Source organism: Silene latifolia, chromosome Y (assembly GCF_048544455.1).
Source record: "Silene latifolia isolate original U9 population chromosome Y, ASM4854445v1, whole genome shotgun sequence".
NCBI lineage: Eukaryota > Viridiplantae > Streptophyta > Magnoliopsida > Caryophyllales > Caryophyllaceae > Silene > Silene latifolia.
The window spans coordinates 93,508,924-93,530,880 of record NC_133538.1 but is presented as its reverse complement, the minus strand read 5'-3'; positions in this window follow the sequence as shown (position 1 = coordinate 93,530,880).

Below are 21,957 nucleotides of genomic sequence, written 5' to 3'. Positions count from 1 at the left end.
GTGAAAAGAAATAAGAAAAGTCGAAAACTCCCCTATCTTCTCGATCGAGATGTTCTTTCTCCATAATCCTCTCGATCGAGTAACAAAGTTACTCGATCGAGCCTTCACTAAGGTCTGCTTCCTCGATCGACCAGAATGGCCTTTCGATCGAGGCCTTGACTTTCCAATTTCCCCTCGACCGAGTAGTAAACTACTCGACCAAATCCTTTATCAGCCACCTGCAAAACTAAACACAAAAATATATCCAAATACCAAATAAATGTTTCACGCAAAACATTGTCTTAGAAATGCCTAACAAAAACAGAAATGGTTTTCAGTATATAATTTATTACAAATTGCACGGGGTTGCAAACCCGGCTTAACGAATAACGAAATAAATCGCCCCTCCTCGAGGCTTTTGACTGAAAGCAGTTATTTCAGCCATCGACAGCTTCACTACCGTCCTCCATAGTATAGCAGCAGCAAGGCATCGGCCTATCATAGCATCCATCACGACTCTATCAGCTCTTTGTCGTGCTTTCTTCCTAGGCGGGATAGAATCTTTCGATCCCATTCCCGGGTCACAACTCGTTAGACCTGCATAAGAAGAAATATAGCGATTTTCCTCCAAATTGCTCCCGAGTCGGGGCGGAGGCGTCAATTCAAAGGCAGTATATGAATTGACGGAAGGATGAAAAGTAGTCGTACTAATGTCAACAAAAGGAGTGATACTACCTTTCATTGAAGCGGTATGGTCTTCGTTCACCTTCTCATCGCCAATCTGGACAGAGTCGGATGCTAACTCAATGCTGCCCATGACAGCTTGTGCTCGATCGAGCAACTAAATCACTCGATTGAGACTCTTCTTCACCAAATCCACTCGATCGAGCAATGGTAACAGCTCGATCGACCAAATTTTATGCTGGGATTTCCTTGTCAAATGTCGCAATAAAGTAATCGTCCTCGAAGTCCGAGTTGTACACATCAAAATCCGTCTCGACTGTTACCTGAGCGACCTGGTGCGTAAGACTTTCAATTGAGGCATTCCTCAATTGTTCCATTTGTTGCGATTGAAGAGTGAGTGACGCTAATAGCGATTTCAACTCATCAAACTCTTCGTTGTTGACAGCAGGAGGGGTTGGTTGTTGCGGTGGTGAAAAAGAATAGGAGGGCTCTCGGAAGCCTCGTTGATAGTACGGATGCGGTGGTGCATAACTGCGAGGTGGGGACGAAACATAGTGACTTTGTTTATACTGTCGATAAGCATAAACTTGGTCACGATCTGCAAGGCAGTGAACTGCATCGTGTCCCACAGTACCGCACCTCTCACAAAATACCTCCTGGAGCATCGCCATAGGACCTGTAGGACCTATCAAACAATACTAGCAAGGAAGATAAGAACTGTCTAAGGAAATAAAATTCCCTGAGACGGAGGGGAAATAAACGAAACAAAAAAAACAAATAGGGCAATTGCCTCCCCGGCAACAGCGCCAAAATTTGATACCGTCGTTTTAGTATCAAAAATAATATTTATAAAACCAAATTACTAAAAGGTAGTAATAAGGGTCGATCCGCAGGGAGGCAAGATATCTGTTTTAACAGTTCGTTTATTAATGTCACAAATTGGGTTGATTCGATTTTAAAGTCTAAACTACAGCAAGGTAAGGGATGAGAGAAAAGCAAGGGAAAGGGATAGCTAGGACAATCGGTTCACTGCGATTAATTAGTTTAGTAATCTAAGTTTAAGGTCAAGCAAATAGATCTAAGGGGTAACGAACGTCACCTTTCGGTCCTTAATTCGCCCTAAAGCACAAATAGCTTAGCTTTCGCCCTCACTACCACTCCCTAATGTATCGCTACGAGTCTCACCCTTTCCAATCTTTCGATCTAGGTCGAGGTTTACTACGATTTATAATCTAATTGCGTCGACTCAAAAAGACTATAACAATTAATTGTAACGAAAACAACATGGATCATATGAGCATTATCATAATAGATCGATTACTAATCTAACATAATTACGGTTCCCCTAATATACTAGCAAGAGAATTAGCAATGCATAATTAATGAATAAAGCATAAGGGAAGAATTAAAGGAATAGAATTACCGATTAAATATTAAGAATAGAAGCAGGATTTAAGATTCGGAACAAAATAAGGAAGAGGTGCCGAAACTGGAGAAGAGCTCCAGTCCCGTCTGGTGTATCATGTGTTTGGCGTGCAAGCCTATTTATCACAAAATAATGACTTGCTAAACCTAAATAATAAAACAGGCCAAGCCCGTCAAAGATTGTTGCTCGATCTAGCAAATGGGCTCTCGATCGAATAGAAATAGTTCTCGATCGAGCACTTCTCAAACGTAATTCCTCGCCCGCGCACCGAACTTCAAACAGCTGCCATTTCTTCGTTACTTGTCGGAAACAAGCGATTTTTGCGGCGTTGGAAAGCTAAGAGGATAAGATTTCATCTCCAACTTGAATCACCTGATTATCTTTTGTAGAACTCGAGATATGGCTCCTCAAAGTAGGCACTAGTAATTTGGAGTTCTTGTTTTGCTCGCGTAGCTTCTTTACTTCCGCGCGCATCTCAAATCAATAGTTCCCAAGCTCCAATTCAACTCATCTCCTAAATGCATGCCTAGGGACATGTTTTAGGCTTGATTTACTCCTTTCTGGCTCATACCTACAAATATGACAAGAGAACCCAAAGTAGACTATTCGGGGCATATTCGTAGCAAATTACTACTAAAATAGCATAGAAATGTGTGCATAAATGGCCTATAAAGACTATGTAAAATGCACACATCACTTATGCTCGCCTCAATGCTATGAAAGACCGAATTGTTGCTGTAGAAACTAGACTTCCTCCTGTAGAGAATGACATTCCCGACATGCTCGTGCATGATAACCTTCCACCCTTTGTTGGACAACCAGAAACCACTCCAGGTCTCACTGAAGCTGAAAAGCGACTCCAATACTTGGAGGAGCAACTAATGTACCTCAAGGGAGATGAAATCTACAGGGAAAATAATCGCAAGTATGAGGCAGTAAATGCTCAGTTACCAACTAACTTCAACATGACTGACATTCCAAAGTTCAAGGGGCATGAAAACCCTTTGAACCACATTCGTGCCTTCAAAGATTACATGTCTATCAAAGGCATTAAACCAGAGATGTTCTTAAGGATCTTTCCTTCATCTCTTGATACTATCCCTAAACAGTGATTTTACTCCTTGGAACACAAGAAAATTGCTACCTCGGATGATGCTGCAATTGAGTTCACCAAACAGTACGCAGATAATGCTGAAATTAAAGTCAATATGCGCACTCTAGAGGTTCTTACCCAAAATGAGAAAGAAGGCTTCACCGACTTCCTAAGTAGGTGGAGAAAGACAACTGGTTGAACGCCCAGATGAAGCCACTCTTGTGGAAAAGTTCGTCGATAATTTGAGACCCGTTTATGCGAACCATTTGAGGTACCAAAACATAAAGTCTTTCAAAGACTTAACTTTGCTAGGAACAAGAATTGAAGACGACATCCGTAAAGGACTCTTGTCCAAAACGGTAGGTCGCGGATATCAGGGTTCAACGAGTCATTCTTATGGCTCCAATAGCAAGACCGACGAGGTTAACCTTGTCGAATCATCTAAGAAGAATAACCCGCAAAGGAAGTTCACAAGCATCAGTGATTCATATTCCAACGCTCTGAAGAGGTTGATGAAACAAGGTAAGCTCCTCCAACCCATAGGACCTACACCTGACCCAGAGAATAAGTCTAAATTCTGGGATGAGAATGCATACTGCGAATATCACAGAGGCAAGGGACACGATACAAAGAAATATTTCAAATTGAAACATGTCATTCAGGATATGATTGAAGATGGTCGTTTACCTATACCTCCCTTAAGCAAGCCTAATAATACTCAGAATCCTCTTGGAATTCGGACAATCACAGATGAAGAATCCACCTTGGATTGTTCACACCTCATTTCTTCAGTCAAAGACGATATTTATGCACTAGAAAATGAGGAGAGTTATTCCATTATCTCTCCTACCATTGCTGATTTTATCGCATGGGCAAAGAGTGTAAGTAGGCAAGTTTCAGAGCTAGAAGCTATAGTGACATCCCTACGCAATCCAAACACCATACCTAAGGGAAACACGTCACTAGCCCCAACTCTATCCCAAGAATCTACAATGCAAGAGGTGATCGCAGTGGTCGACAGTCTAGTCGAGCAAATAATCAGTCTAAAAGCTGAAATCATCAGGTTGAGAGCGCTCAGCATCGTCAACGGAATATGGGCAGACGACGATGATGACGAATACCTCACATAACACTATCTAGCCAAGGTCAGTGAGGATATAGTCAAAGGTAGCGAAGGTCAAGATATAGATCACCTCACTCGCTCAGGACGTTCATATGAAAATGTCTCTCAAAATGGTCCTACTGTTAATGGTCCAGCTACTAACACCAATGTCATCACACCAAATGGTGGCGAAGATACATCTGTTGACCATTTACTAAAACAACTACAAAAGACAAAGGCTGATCATTCAGTCTGGCAACTAGTTGCGAGTTCATTTCCCCACCGTCAAGCTTTACTGCAATCATTGGCTAAACTAAACGTAGCACACGATTCTACACCTGATGAGGTAGTCAACCTAGTCTTCCAAGACTCAGTCAAGCTAAGTAACCCAGTTACATTACGGTCACATGCTTAAAGAAAAACGTACCAATGACTTTGGTGGATGATGGCTCCGCAGTCAATGTCATACCACTAAAGACAGCATATAAGTTGGGCATGAAAGAATTAGATTGGACTCCTACCAACCAAGGTGTTCGAGCATACGACGGAACACGACGTAAAATAGTAGGGCTAATTAACCTTACTATAGCCACAGGGCCAATCGAGCAAAAGGTTAATTTCTAGATAATGGACATCGAGGCATCCTTCAATATACTTCTAGGAAGGCCCTGGATTCATGCTTCCAAAGCGGTAACATCCACATTGCATTAGAAGATCAAGATTCCTCTAGATGGCAAAGTAGTGACGATCACTTCGTCACCTATCAAGGCCGTGATAGAGAAAATGTCAAGCAACCAAGTAGTCACAGACCCAGTGTACGAGCTTGGGGGATTTCAAAGCATAAATCTTATAGAGAGCGAGTTGGCGCCTTTATAGTTCAACCCATACTCCAATTTAGTGGTCAACCGCATACTCAAGTCCCAGGGATACTTCCCATGAATGCCAATAAACCCTGCCAAAAAGAGCACCTTTGCACCGTATAAGGAAGGAAATTCTCAAAGAATACCATTAGGTTTAGGATACAAGCCCACGAAAGCAGAAGCCTTAGAAGTGCTTACTCATTTCCAAAGCCGTAAAGAGAAAGGAATCCAGATGCGAGCCTATCTCCCTAACCTAAATGGATACTTCGTCAGAGAGGGGAGTCATGAATACTTTCACGGATTTCTCGAACCTTGGCATTATAGGGGAATAAAACTAGCTGGAACCGAGGTCTTCCACGATTGCTATTTTATCCCTTCAGAAACGGTTCCTACCGTCAAAACTCGTCAAACACCTTATTTAGACGAACAATCCGTTAACCTTCTGTTTGGAGACGACCGATTCGTCAGAGCAGCGCAGAATGAGATCATTACCATGATACTTCAAGATGACCATTTCAACCCAACAATGCTAATTACTAACACCAGCCCAAATCAGCAGAAAGGAGGGAGAAAGTCAATCAAATGGACCAACAACCAAGGAAAACTCTTCAAGGTCACTACTGGAGAAGAAGATATGTTCAAAGGAGAACCCGAAGACGATGACTTTGAGTAAGAATCAGAGTCGGAGTCTGAGTCTAGGGAAGTCGCTGGAGAGTCTTCCTCTGTCGTCACTCCCCATCTCGTTGTTTCTCCTAGCATAGCGTCACATAGTAACAACAGCCTGGGAAATGTCCCAGCAGCTGTCCCTTTACCGCCACTGACTACTGAACATATGGCTTCTTTGTTTCAGCTCTTTTCAAAATTTAATATGAATAAATCCGATTCTGCTTACTCCTTGTCTTATTCTGAATGCAATTCTATTTACGATGATAATGAGGATGATTCTAACCCAGACTCAGTCGAATTACCTCCCTATATAATCAAAGAGATACTACAAGAGGGGGAAGGGGCACCAGTTATAGAAAACACCGAACCCGTCAACATAGGGACCAAACTAGAACCCCAAAAACTTAGGATATGGATGACCTTAGACCCAACAGAAAGGACCAATTTCATCGACATCCTACACGAGTTCAAAGACATTTTCGCTTGGTCTTACAAGGACATGCCAAGGATCGACAAGGATATTGCAGAACATCGCATTCCAATCAAACCAGGTTTCAAACCTGTAAAACAGAAGCTCCGTCGGATGAGGACCGAGTGGGCTCTTAAGATGAAAGAAGAAGTCGAAAAGCAATTCAAAGCCGGGTTCATCAAAGTTTTCGAGTATTCAGACTGGGTGGTTAACATAGTTCCCGTACCCAAAAAGGAAGGGAGAATCCGGGTTTGTGTTGATTTCAGAGACTTGAACAAAGCGAGCCCCAAGAAAGACTTCCCTCTACCACACATCGACATATTGGTAGATAATACAGTAGATCATGCGTTGTTGTCCTTCATGGACGGGTATGCAGGGTATAACCAGATCAAAATGGCCATAGAAGATATGCACAAGACAGCCTTCGTCACTCAGTGGGGCACATATTGTTATACTGTCATGCCGTTCGGGCTAATCAATACAGGGGCTACATACCAACGCACCGTGACCACTCTGTTACACGACATGATGCATAAAGAAGTAGAAGTATATGTAGATGACATGATTGTCAAATCCAAGGATAGAAAAGGGCACATCGATAACCTTCGTAAATTCTTCCTCAGATTGCGCAAGTACAACATGAGGCTCAATCCTCAGAAATGTGCAATCGGAGTCACATCAGGCAAGCTTCTTGGATATGTAGTTAGCCAGAGAGGGATAGAAATTGATCCATCCAAGATCAAAGCTTTAATCGAAATGCCACAACCCCAAACAGAAAAGGAGGTTAGAGGATTTCTAGGAAAAGTGCAGTATATAAGTCGATTCATATCAAAGCTCACTATGATCTGCGAACCTATTTTCAAAAAGCTAAAGAAAACAGATCATACCATATGGGATCACGACTGTCAAAAGGCGTTCGACAAGATTAAGGAGATATTCGCCAAACCACCAGTGTTAATGCCTCCCCAACGAGATCAACCTCTTGGTTTATATCTCACAGTCACCGAAATGGCCATGGGGGCTATGCTCGCACAGACTATCGGAAAAGAAGAAAGAGTTATCTACTACCATAGTAAGAAGTTATTGGAGTAAGAGTGTAAGTATACACCTTTTAAAAAGACATGCCTCGCTCTTGTGTGAGCAACAAAGAAGCTACGCCACTACATGCTTAGCTATTATATCAAGGTGTATTCTAAAATGGATCCTATCAAATAACTCTTCGAGAAACCCGTCCTCAACAGACGTTTGGCAAGATGGACCTTAATGCTCTCCGAGTTTGATCTCAAGTACGTACCTTTGAAATTCATAAAGGGACGCGCCGTTGCTGAATTCTTCGCAGATAATCCTATCAACGATACCCAAGAAATAGACATGTGGTCATTTCCAGACGAGGACATCTTACAGACCAGTATAGACTCTTGGGATCTTTATTTTGATGGGGCATCGAATTTGAGAGGATTTGGGATATGAGTGTTGCTCATTTCTCCTGAAGGCGAACATACACCACTTTCTGTCAAACTCGACTTCGAGGTGACAAATAATGCAGCAGAGTATAAAGCTTGCCTCATTGGTCTACAAGCAGCAGTGAGTTTAGGCATTAAGAATCTTCGAGTTCACGGAGACTCATCCTTGATCATTAACCAAGTTACAGGATCTTGGAAAATCTAAAGTGAAAGTCTAGCACCTTATCAGGCTAGGATAGATCAAGTCGCACAATTCTTCGATCAAGTCACTTATCTACACCTACCTCGTGAAGAGAATCAATTTGCAGATGCTCTTGCAAAACTTGCATCTTTGATTAATGTGCCAGACAATATAGTTGAAATGACTTTATGCATCGAACGACGGTCAGAACCGGCCTACGTACACCTCCTTACAGATGAAGAGGAAAGCCCAGAGGAACCTTGGTTCCAAGCCATTCTAAATTTCAAACTTAATGGTACATACCCACCAGATATGGACAAGAGGGGACAATGCGCCATACGTCTACTCGCCTCTCAGTAGCTCCTTATGTAAGGAGAATTATACAAAAGAACATCTCTTGGTGTCGTCCTGCGTTGCCTTGATCATTCACAGGCACATAAAGTAATGGAAGAAGTTCACGATGGAGAATGCGGTCCTCATATGAGTTAACCCATGATGGAAAAAGAAAATCACGCGTCTAGGATATTACTGGAAGACAATGGAGTCGGATTGTATTAAATACGTCAGACATTGCCACAATTGCCAAATCTTCGGAAATGTGCAACATGCCCCTCCTTCAATGCTTTACATCATGACATCTCCTTGGCCATTTTCCGCTTGGGGAATAAACATCATTGGGAAAATCACTCCAACTAGAACAGGAGGTCACTGCTTCATTTTGGTAGTTATCGACTATTTTACTAAATGGGTCGAAGCAGCATCTTACACTAGCCTTACAGCTAAAAATGTGGCAAAGTTCATCCAAATCAATATCATCTGTCGATATGGTTGCCCACATGAAATCATCAGTGATAATGGATCACATTTTCAGGCTGAGACTGAGCAATTGCTAGCCAAATATAAGATCAAGCATCACCATTCCTCGCCATACAGACCCCAAACTAACAGCACTGTAGAGGCAGCTAACAAAAATGTCATCATGATCCTCAACAAAATGAACGACAATTATCGTGATTGGCCTAGCAAGATACCCCTTTGCATTGTGGGGATATCGCACATCAGTTAGAACGCCCACTGGGGTTACTCCTTTCTATTTAACTTACGGCATAGAAGCTGTATAGCTAGTGGATCTAGAGATCCCGTCTCTACGCATTCTGTTAGAAAGTCAAATCCCAGAAGCTGAATGGAATAAGGATAGATATGAGGAACTCGTCCTCTTGGATGAACGAAGGTTGCGCGCATTACATAATGTGCAGACATATCAGGCACGTATCAAACGAGCCTTTAATAAACGGGTTAAGCCCAGGAACATCAAAGAAGGAGATTTGGTGCTCAAATCAGTCAGAGCAACCTACCTGTCGATCCACGAGGAAAGTTTAAACCAAACTGGGTCGTCCATACTCTCGGGGGTGCGGTTAGGATTACAGGCCTAGATGGGAATGAATTTGCTAACCCAACAAACCTAGACTAACTGAAACGATACTACCCCTAGCATAGGACAAAACACGCCTCGTGTAACACTTATGTGTCGCTCTTGCGGCACAAAATAAAAATGGCCCTTGGCTCGCTGAAATAAAGCTTATGTCATCTTGCTCTTGCATTTCGATATTTTGTCATCCTCATATCATCAAATAAATTAAAATTGCACTTCTTTAGGAGTAAGTGAAGCACATGCTCATCTTTTTTTCTAAAGTTCATTACAAGCTCTTGCTTCGAACAATTATTCTTTTACATTTACTCACCTCATTTTTTCTAATGAATACGTAGGCAATCCTTCACAGGATACAACCCAATAAATTTAAAATGTAAATAGAAGGACATTTGCATTTTCATTTGAAATTAGACAAGAATAATAAAGAAAAATCAAAACAGTTTCCTAACTAATAAATCTTTTATTCATTATTCTATAAATAGTAATAATATGCCAAATACATATAAAATAACAATGCTGAAAATAAGAAAATAAATGCTAGGCTATGTTCTTAAAAACCGCCATTTATTACAACCCAAATAATAATAAATAATACTATAACAAATGACTAAGGCTATTCTTCCATTTTCCCTTTGCCTTTGTCACCCTTATCATACTTCTTGTCTCGACCACGAGTCAGACGCTCTTGCATTATCTCCGACCTAATCACCAATGGTTGTTCTCGTGGTCTAGCCTTACCATTTCGATCCATCACTATCTTCTCGGCAGAGACGGTCTTCGGTTTCTTCAATGGACGAACGACTCGGAATCCGGCCTCTTCTTCCTCCTCAGTTAAGTACTTTTGGTTCTCCTTGGCTACTTCGCGGATCTTATAGTCCACGGGCTCGTGCTTCTTCAACTTCTCACGCTCTTCAGGAGTACCAGCCTTTCTGCATTGCAAATTTGAATCAGATACCCATAAAGAGCCAACGGGAACTGGTATGAACCACATGTTCCTCTGGGCCCACCGATGTACCCACTCTCGACAAGACTCCGAAGTATGTACCAAGGCACTTTGAGGAACGATATCTAGCTTCGGAATTTTTTGCTTAAGGCCCACTTGCCTCATCAATCTCTCAGAAAAAATGCAAACCATGAATTCCAAGCCAGGGACACGAACTTGTAGGAAATATCGGTATACTTCCCTTTAAATAATAAGGATTATAACGAAATTATGTTTATGAATACGAGTCATAAATGAAATAGCATAAACAAAATAGAGAGATTAAGAAATAACCTTCGGTCCTAGGAAATATGGCCTATGAACAATATCGCAATGATATTCTCCTATCAGTTGCACCCAAGATGATATGAGATATGCCTTTGTTCTTGCTAGAATAGATCCCCAATTTTCTATAAGTTTTAGGGTTTTTGTGTGTGATTTTTGATGAGAGAAATGATAGAAAAATTAGGTTCAAAATTGATCTCCCTACTCACCTATTATAACCGAAAATAGGAGAGATTGAGGGAAGATATTTTTTCCTTTCTTTTTCTCATTTTGACCGAAATAAGGAGATAATTCTCCTTATTGTTTTTGGTTTTCCCCACTACCAAAATGAGGTGATTAAATCTACTTATTTTGGTAGTTTACAAAATGTATATAAAGTGTATAAATTATAAATTGTCATTTAATTTATTCCGTATTAATTAGTCTACACACAACAACTTGCAGTCGACTTATTAATGCCGGTCTGTAATAATTTATTATGACAATATCGTATAATATATACTTTAACTATAAATATCGCATATTTATAATTAGCTAATTAAATATAACCGATTATATTTAATTACGAATAACATCTTAATTCATTTAAGCTAACATTATATACATGAATTAAATATAACATATTATATTCAATTTACGAATTGAAAGTTAATTCGTCTCAGCTAGTATTATTTAATCGGCATTAAATAATCGTCTCATCATCACATTGACTAACTGTTTAGTCAAATACATGAACTAACCTTTTAGTCATATAAGGCATTAATGTGATTACATTTCCATAATCACATCTCTCAAACACATCCTTTAGGTGTGACTTTTAGGGACCAGTTGATTACCGCCATCAGTATGATAATAACGTCAAACTTTCTAGCAAGCCAACCGTTATTAGGTAATCGTTAATCAACTGATAAAATACAAAGTATACCCTTGTGAACCTATAAGAGATTTATAAATGTTATCACACTAATTTGTGGAAGACACAAGCTCCAACAAACTCCCACTTGTCCTCACAAGTGTATGTGCGATAACCGATTCTCATATCCTAAAATTTCTCCCACTCAATGTAAAACAATTTTCAAAATTCGCATTCACAAAGGTCGTATTTCACAAGTGATCAATATCAAGAGTGGTTTCCCCGACTAGAGAGTAACTTAACTGATAAACGAATCATCATTCGAGCATGGCCATAAATTTCAGTTACAACTCCTCGAGTGGCCCTGAGAAATAACTAAACTTGATAAAGGTTGGATATTTTATTCTTGTCGAATCCTGCAGATGTAAGCACAGTATGAAATGACCCAGAAAAAAATCTACTTAGTCTCCTGTTACGGCAGACCATGAGAAAGAAACCAAAGTCACCCAAAAGCTGCCTTAATCTCAAGAGACAGTCGATAGTCAAAAGAATCGACTCTAGGAACACAATGGACGTCCAATCCACGACCTTGCACCGAATGTTTTTAAACATTTAGGACTCCATTACGTTGTCTAAAAAATAATTGTCCTACGAGGTATCGTTATAACCCGTATTTGTGATCGATCAGCCAACTGATTGACTTATGGCTCATTGAACCCACCATCAATCGAATGCACAATATAATAGCCAAAGTTATCAGCTCATTAAGGCGATTACGGAAAAAAACAAATATAATGTAATTCAGTTCACTTTGTGGCGTTTAATGTTGTCGGTACAATCCACATGAAAAACAAAATATTATAATAAAACAATGAAGTTATAAATAGTATATGAAAAAGATAATGTATCGAATTCATAATCAACTACTACAACTCAGGAACACGTTTAATTCCCATGGAAAAAACGTGCCCTTCATGCTTATCATAATTCAACGGTTTAGTGAGAGGATCCGCGATGTTGTCATCCGAAGCTATCTTGTCAATCACTATCTCTTCTTGCTCCACGTAATCACGGATCAGGTGAGCTTTCCGATGTACATGTCTAGACTTGTTGCTAGACTTTGGCTCCTTAGCCTGGAAGATGGCACCTCTATTGTCACAATAGATGGTGATCGGTTCATTCGAACTAGGAACTATCGTAAGTCCTTGTAAGAATTAACGCATCCATATAGCTTCCTTTCTTTGCTTTCAAGCAAAGATAGTACTCGGATTCAGTGGTAGAATCTGCTACAACATCCTGTTTGGAACTCTTCCAGCTGACCGCAACATCATTAAGAGTGAAGACGAACCTGGACTGAGATTTTGAATCAACTCGATCCGTTTGGAAGCTAGCATCTGCGTAACCGATTGCGCATAGCTTAGTATCTCCTCCATAAGTCAATACCCTATCCTTAGTCCTCCGTAGGTACTTAAGGATGTTTTTAACAGCTATCCAGTGTGTTTCACCTGGATTTTTTTGGTACCGACTCGTCATACTCAATGCATATGCCACGTCTGGATGTGTGCATATCATGGCATACATGATTGATCCTATTGCAGATGCATAAGGAACACGACTCATGCGCTCAATCCCTTCAGGCGTCGTGGGTGACTGAGACTTGCTCAACTGCATCCCAGACGTCACTGGAAGGTTCCCCTTCTTGGAGTTGGTCATGCTGAACCTTTCAAGAATCTTATCCAAATAAGACTTCTGACTCAGTGATAACGTTCGTCGTGATCTATCCCGGTAGATACGGATTCCCAATATGCGTTGTGTCTCACCTAGATCTTTCATCTGGAAATGGTTCTTCAACCATCCTTTAACTGAAGATAAGAGAGGAATGTCATTCCCAATCAAGAGTATGTCATCGACATACAATATCAAGAAAACAATCTTGCTCCCACTCGACTTGATATATAAGCATGGTTCCTCGACCGATTGAGTGAAACCATACTCTTTTATCACCTGGTCGAAACGATGATTCCAACTCCGAGAAGCTTGCTTAAGTCCATAAATAGAACGCTTAAGCTTGCACACTTTCTTAGGATTCTCAGGATCTATGAAACCTCCGGGTTGCACCATGTACAACTCCTCCTCCAAATAACCGTTTAAGAAGGAGGTTTTCACATCCATTTGCCAAATTTCATAGTCATGAAAAGCGGCAATCGCTAAGATAATCCGAATGGAACGCAGCATAACTACGGGTGCAAAAATTTCATCATAATGCAAACCGTGCACTTGAGTGAAACCTTTTGCCACTAGTCGTGCTTTATAGGTATCTGGTTGCCCGTCTACAGAACGCTTTATTTTGTAAAGCCATTTGCTCTGTAGAGGTTTTACCTTATTAGGTAAATCAACTAGATCCCATGCGTCATTCTCATACATGGAGTCCATCTCGGATTGCATGGCTTCAAGCCATAGATTTGAGTCAGAATAGGTCATGGCACCTTTATAGGTAGCGGGTTCATTAATCTCTAGGAGTAAAACGTCACTCTCCTCGACCATACCAATGTATCTGTCCGAAGGATTAGAGACTCTACCCGACCTCCTAGGTTCCTGAGGAATATTAACCGTATCATCAGTTGGAGGAACAACTTCCTCCATCTGTTCCTCGGTTGTTGGTTATTGAATCTCCGACAGCTTGAAGGTTCTATTATTTGTCTTGTTTTCGAGAAATTCTTTCTCTAAGAACGTCGCACTAGCCGCAACAAAAACTTGATGTTCGGTAGGCGAATAGAAGTAATGACCAAACATTCCTTTTGGATAACCAATAAAGTATGTCTTAACCGATCGCGGGCCGAGCTTATCCTCGTGTCCCCACTTGACATAAGCCTCGCAGCCCCAAACCCGAATAAAGGACAAGTTAGGGACCATTCCCTTCCACATTTCATATGAAGTCTTGTCGACAGCTTTAGTCGGACTTTTGTTAAGTATAAGAGCAGCAGACAAAAGAGCAAAACCCCATAATGAATTAGGTACTACCCTGTGACTCATCATGGATCGAACCATATAAAGTAAGGTTCGATTTCTACGTTCGGACACACCATTTAATTGAGGTGTTCTAGATGGAGTTAACTGTAAAACGATTCCACAGTCTTTAAGGTGTTGATCAAACTCATTTGAAAGATATTCGCCATCCCAATCTGAACGGAGTCCTTTAACCTTTCTACCCAGTTGGTTCTCAACCTTGTTCTGGTATTCCTTGAATTTCTCAAAGGACTCACTTTTATGCTTCATTAAGTAGACATATCCGTATCTACTCAAATCGTCCGTGAAAGTGATAAAATATCTATAGCCATCTCTAGCGGTAATTGACATAGGTCCACAAACATCAGTATGTATGAGTCCTAATAGGTCACTAGCGCACATTCCAATACCTTTGAAGGAAATTCGAGTCATTTTGCCGATAAGACATGATTCACACGTGCCAAATGTAGAAAAATCGAATGCGGGAATAGTCCAATTATCGACGAGTTTCTTTACACGTTTCTCATTTATGTGTCCCATTCGACAATGCCATAGATAGGTTTGATCTTTATCACCAACCTTTAATTTCTTATTATTCACGTGTAATATATCTGTAGTTTGATATAAGATGTAAATTCCATTCATGGAAACTGCTTTGCCATAAATCATTTCATTGAAAGATAAAATACAGCTATTATCCTTTATTAAAAATGAAAAACCGTCTTTATCAAGTACGGAAACTGAAATAATGGTCTTAGACAAACTGGGTACATAGTAACAGTTATTTAAAAATAACTCAAAACCACTAGGGAGTTGGATTACATATGTTCCCTTCGAGACAACAGCAACTCGTGGTCCATTCCCGACTCGCAGGTCCACATCACCTTTTTCGAGAGGTATGATGTTCTTTAGGCCTTGAAAATGATTACACAGATGAGAACCACAACCAGTATCAAGTACCCAAGTTTCGAAACTTGCATGGTTAATCTCAATCATATGAATATAAGATGACATACCAACAGGAGTGAAATGGCCTGCTTTTATGTCCTCACGGTACACGGGACAGTTTCTCCTCCAATGTCCAGTCTTGTGACAATGGTAGCACTTAATGTCACCGCCCTTGCTCTTTGCCTTGCCTTATGAGCCACTAGTCTCACCAGGCCTACTCTTACCGTTTCCCGGCTTTTTAAACTTTGGCTTACCTACAGTTAGGTCGCCGGGAGCTTTGCCCTTACCCTTATTCTTGTTGGAAATCATGAGAACATCTTGCTTCATGCTCCCACTCAATTTCATATCCTTCTCGGTCTGTACGAGAAGTGAGTGTAGCTCATGAGGACTTTTCTTCAAGTCATTCATGTAGTAATTCGCCCTAAAAAGGGCAAAACCATCATGAAGTGAATGAAGCATACGGTCAATAACTATGCTCTCAATGATTTTACAATCAAGTGCCTCCAATTTCTCGACATTCTCAATCATGTTAAGAATGTGTGGGCTAACCGGTTGTCCCTTTTGGAGTTTCGCATCAAAGAAGCGACAGGTATGCTCATAAGTAACGATTCTCGGTGCTTTTGAGAACTCGTTAGTGAGCGTGGTGAAAATCTTGTTTGCACCTTGGGCAATGAAGCGTCTCTGCAAATTGGTTTCCATTGCAAAGATGAGTACGTTCTTTATCGCACCCACTTCCATGACGAAGTCACTATAAGCAAGTGACTCGTTAACTCCTGCATTGGGGCCTGGGTTTACCGGTATTGGCTCAGTTAAGTACTTGAGCTTACCGTTAGCAATGGCAGCATTCCGTAGTGCTGCCTCCCAGTCCACAAAGTTGGACCCATCATTCTTCAGTCGTGTGAACTGATTCATGTTGTCCATAAAAACTTTAAGCCAGGACTCGCGTCCAAGTGTGGCACTTGGCATTGGGATTTTGTTATTTCCAGCCATTTGTTGTAACAGTATTATCAAAATAAACGTATTCTACACTGCGAAAAGAAGAATAAAAATAATAAGCATATGTATCGTTATGATTTTAAGTCTTAATGCAAAACTGTTATAATCGAAGACTCAAGCATTTATACAATTGACCTCCCTCAAGAATTATATAAATGATCCCAAGACTCAATTATCTGTAAATTGATAAGCCAACCTTTTGGCTAATTCTACTGTTAGAATTCTTGGTCGATAAAGTTCTGTAAATTCTATCTTTAGTCCATCATAATCACGAGAAACTCTTCGGACTATAATGTTGAGATAAACTAAGTCAACACAAACTACTTACCCAACGTAGAAGGGGTCATATTATGCCTACCGACGAAGAAGGGATTCATAGTTGTTTGCCCTTATAAAGACTAGTCTCAATTTCCGTTTTAGAGGAAGATCCCATCAACTTTATTTTAATTCATTTTAAGTGAACTAATATCTAGCATGCGTGAATGAATAAACTAAGGTGATGGCTTAATAAATATGTGACATCTGTATGTCCATGAAAACTAACATTCAACCTATATATGAGTCAATTTTCATGCATTTTAGTAGGTGGTTTGGTTTTAGGCGGAAAATGATGCACTAACTATCGTGTGAATGAAAAGCAATAAGAACGGTAAAACGTAAAACATAATAAAGTCCTAGTGTGGCCTATCTACCAAAATGAACATAAATACAACTTTGGAATCCATACTTGGACCCGAGAAGCTGGTCTTGATGTTCCATCTTGATCCATGTAGCGGGAGTGAGCAATCCAATCTCCATCTTTAGTCTTCTCAAAAATTACAATTTTAAAATTACATAATAAACCTATTTACATTCTAATTTCAAAACCGTAATAAATAAAGAAAACCAAACGGAGATACGAGATCTCAAATTACATTAAAAATTACGTTTCCATCATTACGAAAACATAATTTAACTAAAGCCACACTAGGTATTACAAATTACAACCGATTGCAAAAATACATAAATAAATCCATTCATTGATTCATTCAACAAAAAAAAAATGCATCAACTAATAAATTAAACATGCAAGACATAATTCCTTAATTATGTAGATTAATTTATCCAAACCACCTATATAATTGATCAAATTATGTGACAATTCCTCAATTATTCACAATAATTTTAATCTTAATACATATTAAACTTGTAATATGAATTAATACATCAATATTTTAAACCTTTTTAAAATAATTAGGTATCTATGATTTGTGAACCGCTTCACAATAATTTATCATACATTATAAATTTAATGTATAATCAATCTAGGCCAAAATAAAACAAAAAAATTCCCTCTTTTTTTTTTCTGGTCTCGGCATTCCAAGAAAAACAAGAATTTTTTTTCTCACAGCTCTCGGCATATAGCAAAAACAAAAACAGAAACCCCCCTTTTTTTTCTTTTCGGTATTTCTGCAAAAACCGAAACAAAACAAAAAAACTAGAAACTTTTTTTTTCTTATGCACTCGGCTAAAAAAAATGAAAACAACTTCCTTTTTTTTTTTCCGGCATATCAGTAAAAACCGAAACATAAAACAACTTTTTTTTTATTTTTATTTCGGCATTATGCCCTAAAGCAAAAATTTGGATGAACAAATTCGTTTATAATTGCTATTAGAACAAGATTGGCATAATCATAAACATATGAATTAATGAAATTTGATTCTAAACAACAATTTAAAACCATATATGCCAAAAACTATATAGCAAAAAAACAAATTATCATCATCATCAATCAAAACTATTCCATTTACATTTCAATTTAATCCTAATTAAATCAAAACATCTACAAATTCATCATATTATCATCTTAACGGATTAAAACAACAATATGACTAAATCAAAATGGAACAATACATCAAAAAAAAAAAAAAACTTACGGCAGAAAAATAAATTTCACGGCTGGAATTTTTTTTTTTTTCGATCCATCACTTTTTGTTTAAATTCAATTATGAAATTCATCAAAAATAATTTCGTGGCCTTGACTCTGATACCACTTGTAGGAAATATCGGTATACTTCCCTTTAAATAATAAGGATTATAACACTACTACAAATCCAGGCAACTACAACGCCCCTTCAACAACGATTATTCACGAAAATCACAATAGACGTTGTAGAATGTATGGCGCGAATTTTACTAAAATGAATTACAACGGGTATGGTTATAAAACCCGTTGTTATAAGTTTTAACAACGGGTTACACATGCACAACCGTTGTTAATAATTTGGCGCAAAATTGACGCAAAGTTAGTGAAAAGTAATCACAACGGTTACTTTTGGAACCCGTTGTTAAAACTTATTTGACAACGGTTGTTGATTTACAACCGTTGTTAAAACTTATTTGACAACGGTTGTTCTTTATAACCCTTGTCAATACCTTCCATACTATAAACCACACAAACACAAGTCTGCTACAACCACAAAACACAAACCTTAATACACAAACACAAACCCAACAGACAAACACAAACACAAAACACACTTTCTCATAGTCTCTTTCTCTCTCATCTCATCGTCTCTTTCTCTCTTTCTCTCTTTCTCATCGTCTCTTTATCTTCTCGCCATCACTGTTGATTTCATCGTCTAATTATCAGGTAAATCTCGCCGTCACTGTTGGTTTCATCGTCTTTCATCGTCATTATTTTCTTTTTCTAATTATTTCATTTACATGTGTATGTGTTAGTTTTTATCGACCATTATGTTATTTCTTTAAGTATTATTCGCTTAATTCGTCTTTCATCGTCATTATTCGCTTAATTAACAAAGATGAAGCAAGACGATAGAGAGGAATGTCGATAAACATAATTAACATATATATATATATATATATATATATATATATATATATATATATATATATATATATATATAATAAATACATAAATTAAAAAAAAAATTACATTAATAAAAATGCAATTCTTATATTTTCATAGAGGGTCTTATTCTCCTCTATGATATTCGTCCTCTCGTCCTTCGCTATTTGGAGGTTCCGTTCAGCAGTTGCTATATCGTCATATAGCTGCAACTCCTGCTGCTCCGTCAAGCCATCTTCTTTGGCGTCCTTCAGAATGGATCAAGCATCCGCACGGTAGCTCCTGAAACTTTCCTCAATGTGGAGCAACTGGCGGATGAAACTGTTGTTGTTCTCGATCATAGTAAGAGTCTTAAGGATGATATCATTCATTTTGTTGGAGTTTGGGGTTTGTTTTGAAAGATTAAGTAGGGTTAATTTATTTGGAGTTTGTTTTAGCAGTTAGGGTTTGGAGATGTATATAGTGAGATAATGGAAATGTAGTTGAGATAATGCATGTATTTATACTAAGCAATGCGTGGGTTAAGTTGTTTTTTAATTAATATATATGTTAGGAAGTTGTGCCATAATCATCATCATATCTCTCAATGCTGCTTCAAATCTTATTACTAACCCTTCTCATTCCATATTGTCCGTTCATATGCACAGTGATGACAGTAATAATGCATGCATCGGAATTATAACGGGCCGTAATTATGCATGCATCTAGTAATATTTAATTTAATTTTTTTTATTTTTTAAGAATAAACAACAACGGTTATATATTAAAAAACCGCTGTCTTTAGTTATAACAACGGTTTTGTATATTACAACCGTTGTTATAACTTTCCTTCCAAAATTGAGTCACACTTTCCACAACGCGTTTTTATACTTAAAACCGTTGTTAATAGTTTCAACAACAGGTTCCTTAAGAAAACCAACCGTTGTTAAAACCTTTTACAACGGACGCTTTAACAACGTCCGCTTTTTTATATAACAAAGGTTTTTAACCGTTGTTATAGCCTGTATCTGTAGTAGTGTAACGAAATTATGTTTATGAATACGAGTCATAAATGAAATAGCATAAAAAAATAGAGAGATTAAGAAATAACCTTCGGTCCTAGCAAATATGGCCTATGAACAATATCGCAATGATATTCTCCTATCAGTTGCACCCAAGATGATATGAGACATGTCTTTGTTCTTGCTAGAATAGTTCCCCAATTTTCTATAAATTTTAGGGTTTTTGTGTGTGATTTTTGATGAGAGAAATGATAGAAAAATTAGGTTCAAAATTGATCTCCCTACTCACCTATTATAACCGAAAATAGGAGAGATTGAGGGAAGATATTTTTTCCTTTCTTTTTCTCATTTTGACCGAAATAAGGAGATAATTCTCCTTATTATTTTCGGTTTTCCCCAACTACCAAAATGAGGTGATTAAATCTACTTATTTTGGTAGTTTACAAAATTTATATAAAGTGTATAAATTATAAATTGTCATTTAATTTATTCCGTATTAAGTAGTCTACACACAACAGCTTGCAGTCGACTTATTAATGCCGGTCTGTAATAATTTATTATGACAATATCGTATAATATATACTTTAACTATAAATATCGCATATTTATAATTAGCTAATTAAATATAACCAATTACATTTAATTACGAATTAACATCTTAATTCATTTAAGTTAACATTATATACATTAATTAAATATAACATATTATATTCAATTTACGAATTGACAGTTAATTCGTCTCAGCTAATATTATTTAATCGACATTAAATAATCGTCTCATCATCACATTGACTAACTGTTTAGTGAAATACATGAACTAACCTTTTAGTCATATAAGGTATCAATGTGATTATATTTCCATAATCACATCTCTCAAACACATCCTTTAGGTGTGACTTTTAGGGACCAGTTGATCACCGCCATCAGTATGATAATAACGTCAAACTTTCTAGCAAGCCAACCGTTATTAGGTAATCGTTAATCAACTGATAAAATACAAAGTATACCCTTGTGAACCTATACGAGATTTATAAATGTTATCACACTAATTTGTGGAGGACACAAGCTCCAACAGAACTGACCGTGTCAGATCTAGAGATGAGACTCCAGTAACTGACCTGATGTGCCACCATGGCACAATCCATCGGATCAAAGGGCCACCTTCACTCTTCAAGTTATTTTCCCAGTAGTTGCATACCCGAGTGAAGTCCACCATGTATAGCCTAGTTCTCATTACAATTGATCGAGCATGATATCCTTGCACATTAAATGGGGGCTCGATCAGCCGTAGTCGTTCCATCAGCCAAACCTGCAAAAAGGAGACTGGAATTACTACCCTTATATCAACCGAAAAAAAGAGACGAAAAAAGAAGAAATGGTAGAATATCAAATATAATCCTTACCTGCAGAATGACGGGACTTCTCAGATAAGGAAGCTCATGGTTGGTCTTCTTATTATCCAAAACAAGGATGGTCTCCCCTAAGACTAGGCACGCTAGGCTCCTGCGTAACTCCATTTGCTCTATTATGCTCAGAAAAAGAGTATCACCCCTCATCTCCTTATCAACGTGCCCTTGAAGAACATAGCAATGAAGTAGACAAAACCCGAAAGCCTTGCGCCTCGCAGCATAGGAAATGATAGGGTCCTCCCTATTTATAAATCGATCAACAAAGTCAAA